At 41.5% G+C, this 8290-nt stretch overlaps 1 pseudogene; it reads left to right on the top strand.

The window, feature by feature from the left end:
* The first annotated feature begins 5977 nt into the window (after positions 1-5977).
* LOC102905400 (speckle-type POZ protein pseudogene) lies at positions 5978-7066 on the top strand (annotated as a pseudogene).
* Positions 7067-8290: the final 1224 nt, after the last annotated feature.

Raw genomic sequence — 8290 nt, forward strand, 5'->3', positions numbered from 1 at the left:
GGCCAAGAAAGAAATTAAAAAAGAAATTAAAGAATTTCAAGAATTGAATGAAAATGAATGCACAATATACCCAAACTTATGGGACACTATGAAAGCAGTGATAAGAGGAAAGTTCATAGCACGAAGTGCTATGTAATTTGGAGAAATCTCACACTAGCAACTTAATAGCACACCTGAAAGCTCTAGAAAAAAAAAGAAGCAAACTCACCCAGGAGGAGTACATGACAGGAAATAATCATACTGTGGTCCAAAATCAATAAAATAGAAAAACAAAGAGAACAATACAAAGAATCACTGAAATAAAGAGTTGGTTCTTTGAAAAAATAAACAAGATAGGAAAACCCTTATCCAAACTAACCAAAAGGCAGAGATATAATATCCAAATTAACAAAATCAGAAATGAAAAGGGGGGCATAACAACAGACACTGAGGAAATCCAGAGAATCACTAGGTCATATTTCAAAAACCTCCATAAAATTGGAAAACCTAAAATAAATGAATATCTTTCTAAATTAAGTACCTTATACCAAAATTAAATCAAGACCAGATAAGAAGTTTAAACAGACCTATAAACCCTAAGAAAATAGAAGCAGTCATTAAATGTCTCCCAAAGTAAAAAAGCTCAGGGCCAGATGGTTCAGTGCAGAATTCTACAAGATTCTGAAAGAGGAGCTAAAACCAATACTCTTCAAGTTGTTCCACACAATAAAAACAGAAGGAACACTGTCAAACTCTTTTATGAGGCCACAGTTACCCAAACTACACAAAGACACAACTAAGAAGGATAATCACAGACCAATCTCCTTTATGAACATAGATACAAAAGTATTCAATAAAATACTGGCAAACTGAATAAAAAAAAACACATAAAAAATATCCACCATGATCAATCAGGTTTCCTCCAAGAGATGCAGGGATGGTTCAACAAATGAAAATGTGTCAATGTAATCCACCATATAAACAAAGTGAAAGAAAAATCCCACATGATCATCTAATTAGATGCCAAAAAAGCCTTTGACAAAATCCAATACCCCTTCATGATAAAGGTCTTGGAGAGATCAGGAATGCAAGAAACACACCTAAACATAAAAAAAGCAATATACAGCAAGCCAACAACCAATATCAAATTAAATGGAGAGAAACTCAAAGAGATTCCACTAAAATCAGGAATAAGACAAGGCTGTCCACTCCCTCCCTATCTGTTCAACATCATACTCCAAGGTCTAGCTAGAGCAATAAGACAACAAAAGGAAATCAAGGGGATACAAATTGGAAAGGAAGAAGTTAAACTTTTGATATTTGCAAATGTTATGATAATATACATATGATAGTGACCCTACAGCTAATAAACACTTCAGTAATGTGGCAGGATACAAGATTAACTCAAAAAGAGTCAGTATCCCTCCTATATACAAATGATAAATGGGCTGAGAAAGAAATCAGAGAAACAACACTCTTTACAACAGCCACTAATAAGATAAAATATCTTGGGGTAACTTTAACCAAACAAGTGAAAGACTTGTATGACAAGAACTTTAAGTTTTTGAAGAAAGAAATTGAAGAAGATATTAGAAAATGGAAAGATCTCCTGTGTTCTTGGATAGGTAAAACCAACATAGTAAAAATGGCAATCTTACCAATGCAATCAACAGATTCAATGCATTCCCATCAAAATCCCAACACAATTCTTCACAGACCTCAAGAGAACAATACTCAACTTCATATGGAAAAACAAAAAACCCATGATAACTAAAATAATCTTGTACAATAAAGGAACTTCCAGAGGCATCACCATCCCTGACATCAAGCTCTACTATAGAGCTACAGTAATAAAAACAGCTTGGTATTGCCATAAAAACAGACATGTGAATCAATGGAATTGAATAGAAGACCCTGACATAAATCCACACACCTATGGACACCTGATTTTTTACAAAGAAGCCAAAATTGTACAGTGGAAAAAAGAAAGCATCTTCAACAAATATTGCTGGCATAACTGGATGTCAACATGTAGAAGACTGCAAATAGATCCATATCTATTGCCATGCACAAAACTCAAGTCCAAGTGGATCAAAGATCTAAACATAAATCCAGTTACACCAAATATGATCGCAGAGAAAGTGGGAAGTAGCCTTGAACTCATTGGCACAGGAAACTACTTCCTGAATATAATACTGGTAGCATAGACACTGAAATCAACAATTAATGAATGTTACCTCCTGAAACTGAAAAACTTCTGTAAGTCAAAGGACATGGTCAATAAGACAAGAAGACAGACTACAGAATGAAAAAAGATTTTTACCAATTCCACATCTGACAGAGGGCTAATCTTCAAATATATAAAGAACTCAAGAAACTAGACATCAAAATACAAAATAATCCAATTTAAAAATGGAGTATAGATCTAAATAGAGAATTCTCAATAGAAGAATCTCAAATGGCCAAAAGACATTTAAGGAACTGCTCAACATCCTTAGCCATCAGTGAAATGCAAATCAAAATGACAGTGAGATTCCATCTTATACCTGTCAGAATGGTTATGATCAAAAACCCTGATGACAGCTTATGTTGGAGAGGATTCAGAGCAAGGGGAACACTCCTTCACTGTTGGTGGAGTGCAAACTTGTACAGCCACTTTGGAAATCAGTATAGCGGTTTCTCGGAAAATTGGGAATCAATCTACCTCAAGATCCAGTAATAGCACTCTTGGGCATATAATGAAAGGATGCTCAATCATACCACAAGGACACTTGCTCAATTGTGTTCATAGCAGCATTAGTCATAATAGGTAGAACCTGGAAATAACCTAGATGCCCCTCAACCAAAGAACAGATAAAGGGAATGTGGTATATTTCCACAATGGAGTATTAGTGATAAAACAAAAAACAAAAACAATGACATCGTGAAATATATAGGCAAATGGATGGAACTAGAAAAAAGTCATCTGGCGTGAGGTAATACAGAGTCAGAAAGACAAACACAGTGTGTACTCACTCTTTAGTGGAGAGTAGATATAAAACAAAGGATAACCAGGCTATAATCCACAGTTCTAGAGATAACATGGAGGACCCTAGGAGACATGCATGGATCACTGGGGGAAAGGGAAATAGATGAGATCTTCTGGGTTAACTGGAGGAGGAGGTGTAGGGGAAGAGATCGAGATGGTCAAGTTGGGGGAGGGACAGAGAGGACGAGTGACAAGGGAGATATCTTGATAGAGAGGGCCAGAATGGCATTGGAGAGACATCTGGTACTGGGGAGGCTCCTGGGAATCTATGAAGATGATGCCAGCTATGACTCCTGGCTGTAGTAGAGAGAGTGCCTTAACTGGTCTTCTCCTGTAGTCAGGTAGGTGACTACCCTAATTGTCATCATAGAACCTTTGTCCAATGACTGATTGAAGCAGATGTAGAGGTCCAAGGCCTGGCACTCTGGGAATCCAGCTGAAGAGAGGGAGGAGAGATTATATAAGCAAGGGCAGTCAAGATCATGAGGGAGGGGGAAACCCACAAAGACAGTTGGCCTGAATTCATGGGAGCTCAGGACTCTAGACCAACTCTAGGGAGCCTACATGGGATTGCTCTAGGTCCTCTGAATGTGGGTTACAGTTATGTATCTTAGTCTGTTTGTGGAGCTCCTAGCAGTGGGACAAGGACCTGTCCCTGGCACATGAGCTGACTTTTGGAACCTACTCCCTATGGCGGTATACCTCGATGCAGGGGGTAGGAGCTTGGTCCTGCCTCAACTTGATATGTCATCCTTTGTTGACTGCCATTGAAGAACTTACCCTTTCTGAGGAGTGGATGAGGGGGTTAGAATGGAGTTGTGGGGAGGGAACGGGAGAAGACGAGGAAGAGGAAACTGTGGTTGGTATGTAAAATAAATATAAATAAATTACTTCATTTTTAAAAAGACCTATGAATGAAATCATGATTACCTCTTGAATACTTGCTAAAATATTTCAGAATGCCAAAGCTTTAGAGAACAAACTAGTCTTTCAGAGCTGTTCTGTCATCTTTAAGAAAGTAACTGTGATGGGATGTAGAACTGGTTCAGCAGTAAAAGGTGCTGGATACCTTTCCAGAAGACTGGCATCCAATTCAATGCATTCACACAGCAGTTGACAACTGTATTCAAATTTCTATGTGGTCTTATTAAATAAAAAACACAGAGCCAAATATAGGGGTGAGAGCCTTAGAAATCAGGGAAATAATAATAGCCAACAACCTTACCTCTCCAGCTCTGCAGCTACCAAAAGTGAGTTACTTCCTGTTTACCCATGCCTTTATTGACCTGCTGTTCTGCCCTCTCATTGGCTCTTAGCCCACCTACCTTACTTCCTTGTCACTGCCTGTCTGGACAGACCTCCAGGTCTCTATGGTTGTTACTGGGATTAAAGGCATATGTTACCATACTTGACTGTTCCCTAGTGTGTCCCTGAACACACACAGACCCTGCCTGCCACATGATTGGATTAAGGGCGTGTGCTACCTCTCCCTCACTTAAAATGGCTGGCCTTTTCCTCCTTTATCTCCAGGCATGGTTTATTTATTAACATACAAGTAAAATATCACCGTAATAACATTTGGTAACTCCAGTTATCCAGGGGACCCAACAGCCTCTTCTGGCCTCTGTCTACATCATAGACTCATGGTGCACAGACCCAACTGTGTAACTACACAATAAAAATACCATTCTAGGTGTAAAACCCAGTACTTGTGTAAAAAACAAAACAAAAAACAACAACAACAACAAAAAAAACAACAGCAATCCCTGCCACAACTAAAACAAAGGCTTAACCTACCCAAGTCCATAGTTCTGGGAATATCTGTAAATGTTTAAACCTTTCTCAAAATATACTAACATTTTGACTTCTGTCCTGCCACTTCTGGCTAACTGTTCTTCTTAACTGAAGTGTGTCAATCCAGAATATGGCTTTTGTGCTTAAAAGCTCACCCTGAGAAAGGCACTGGAATCTAGAGCACCCCAGGTACTTGCCAGCTGGCTAATAAAGACTTGCAAATGGCTTAAATCCATGTTCAAAGATTAAAGAGGACAGAACTCACCAGTGAAGGATGAATACTATGAGGTATTGAGAAACTGAAGCCCTTAGGACCTTCTCATAGCATGTCCTTAAGTGGATCTGGAAGAATGTTTCCAAGGAGGATTATCTGAGGGGGAGGGGCAAGACGACAAATGAAAGTTGATGGAGTCATATTGGAGACTATGAGTCTGGATGGAATAAAAGGCAGGAAAGACGACAGCTACTTTCAGAGGTTCCTGCCTGGCTCTGCTTCTTGCCCACCACATATGAATTTTTCCACCCTGACCTCCATGTTGTGATCGATGAGATCTGACAAGGTAAGGAAAACACCTCTTCCTGAATCTTGTTTATGGGAGGGACTAGTGTAAAACCCTGAGAAGATTAAATAACAGCTGTGTAGGAATGGACACCATCCCTTACTTTGTGGAAGATGAAGCACAGTAAGCAAAATACACTTGTCATGGTTGTTCTTGGTTCCCAACTTAACTAGACATGGACTAACTACAGTCCTAAAACGGAGGGCACAACTGTGAGACATGTTTTGTTTAAGTAGGTAGATTCACTTCAAGTACAGACTTTGGAGGTTAAAAGACAAAAACATTTAACCAGGATCTCAAGACCCGAAGACACACGCCTTTAATCCCGAAGACACACGCCTTTAATCCATATCTTGAGGCTGGAAGACACACCCTAAATTGAGCCACGCCTTCTGCTGGAAGCCCTATAAGAAGACATGGAAGAAGGAAGCTGTCGCTCTTTGCCTGCTTGCCCTCACCTTGCCACAAGTCCATTCCTTCACTGGCATTAGAGAACACTTCAGAATTCCAGCATATATGGAAGACCAGCCGACTCATCCAACCTCCTGGATGAGGTAAGAGAAAATAATCCCTGGTTCTTAATTTTGGATCCACTTTAACCTTCAAACTACCTCCAGAAGAAATGTCAGGGGATGAGATAGCCCAGAGCTGGGACTACACGCAGATCAGCGTCCAGAATTTCTCCTACAAGTGGACCATCAGCAACTTCAGTTTTATTCTGGAGGGAATGCGGGCACACATTAGAAGCCCAACTTTCTCAATAGGAGCCAATGAGAAATGGTGTTTGAGAGTACAACGGGACGAGATCAATGAAGAAAGGACAACTTACCTGTCAGTTTACCTGGTGTTGCTCAGCTGTCCAAAGAATCCCGTTAGGGCAAAGTTCCAGTTCTGGATCGAAAGCGCTGAAGGAGAGAAAACCCGAAGTATGAGGAGCCCAAGAGCCTTTGCGTTTGTGCCTCACTACAGCTGGGGATTCAAAAAGTTCGTTCGTAGAGATTTCCTCTTGTCCCATGCCGACTGGCTTCTCCCAGATGACAAGTTCACCCTCCACTGCAAGGTGAGCGTGGTCCAGGACTTCTTCAGCATCTCTGACCAGAACAGGAAGCCAGGGATCCAGGTTCCCAAGTGCATATTGGCAGATGAGCTAGGAGGGCTGTGGAAGAATTCCTGCTTCACAGACTGCTGCCTGTTGGTAGGTGGCCAGGAATTTCGGGCTCACAAGGCTGTTTTAGCAGCTCGCTCTCCAGTTTTCAGAGCCATGTTTGAACATGACATGGAGGGGAGCAAAAGGAACCACCTTGAGATCCATGACCTCGAGCCACGAGTCTTCAAGGCAATGATGGACTTCATTTACACCGGAACAGCACCAGACCTGGACAGCGTGGCAGATGCTCTGCTGGCAGCCGCTGACAGGTATGGCCTGGAGCGTTTGAAGGTCATGTGTGAGGATGCCCTCTGCAGGGACCTCTCTGTGGAGAAAGCTGCCCACACCCTCTTCCTGGCTGACATCCACAGCGCAGGGCAGCTGAAAACCCAGGCACTGGATTTCATTACAGCTCATGCCTCTGAGGTCTCTGAGACCTCAGGCTGGAAGGCAATGGTGGCCTCATATCCCAACTTAGTGGCTGAAGCATACCGCTCCCTGGCTTCTGCTCCCCGCCCTTTCCTGGAGCCCCCTCTCAAACGCCTGAAGCAATCCTAGGACCTGGGGAGCTGTGACCCACATGTGTCTCTCAGAAGCAGCAGCCAGTGTTGTTGCCAATGACACCTGGGTAAACTATATGGAATGTGTGGAGCATGTACTGTGAATCTAGGGAAAGACAGCATGGTGGTCCGGGCTTTAATACAGCCGTAAATGAGTTGAACGGCCGGTTGGGGGAGGAAGAGCGCTCGACTCTGGTATACTCTACTCTGTTGCTGTACCGGTTTAATTTTTGTCCAATGAACTGGAAACTGGGATTCAGTTTTGATGCCGGCCCCAAGCATATCCCAACAGGGTTTCTTTGGAGAAACCTGTCTGGATTGGACTGAGCAGAACACATACATGGTCAAAGGCTCAGCAAAGGAGAAAATAAACATGAATGTTTGCTTACAAGAGACGGGGAAGAGAAAGAAGATATTTTCTTTCCCTACAAACTCAATTTGTGGGCCCTGGATAGGAAGGACTCCGTCGGCGAAAGCAACTGTTGCTCTTGCAGAGGACCCTTGTTTAGTCCTCTTCTTGTCTCCATGGGCTCATCCGTCTCTGTAGACAATACCTTACTTACCCCCAAAATATAAAATGAATAAAAATTTAAAAATAAAAAAAATCCTTTTTTATTCTGTTATGGCTCATGTTGTGGCTTTTTATTCCTTAAAATTTTCATTTCAATATCCATCCACCACTACCTCCCCAAAACTCCCTCTGGTGCCTCCACTTCGTCTCCTTCCCAACTTCATGCTGTCTTTTTTATTTTCATTCTTCCTTGGGGACGTGGGCAGGTAGTAACCTTGGTAGGTTACTTATGCCCCAGTGGATGGTCACATACCATGGACCCATTTGCCTCAGTCAGATTTAGAGGTCATTAATACCAAGAAATTGCCAAAAATTCTTAACAAGTATAATTTTGTATTATTGCCATCTTCCATTTATTTCTATCAAAGGAGACCTTTCATTTGTTTGTTTGCTTGTTTGCTTGAGACAGGGTCTCACTCTGTAGCTCAGGTTGACCTAGAACTCCCAATGTAGGTTAAGCAAGCCTGATAATACTCCTGCCCCAACCTTCTGAATGCATGCATACAGGCATGAGTGACTATGCCTAGTTCTGGGCAAGTTAAGAGACTTGTCATGAATGAATACAGACTTTTGTGCTGTCTTTTTTTTTTTTTACATTTATGTATGTATTTATTAATTGGTGTGTATGTGTTAAGGTCAGAGAATAACTGG

Source organism: Peromyscus maniculatus, chromosome 15 (genome assembly GCF_049852395.1).
Source record: "Peromyscus maniculatus bairdii isolate BWxNUB_F1_BW_parent chromosome 15, HU_Pman_BW_mat_3.1, whole genome shotgun sequence".
Classification (NCBI taxonomy): domain Eukaryota; kingdom Metazoa; phylum Chordata; class Mammalia; order Rodentia; family Cricetidae; genus Peromyscus; species Peromyscus maniculatus.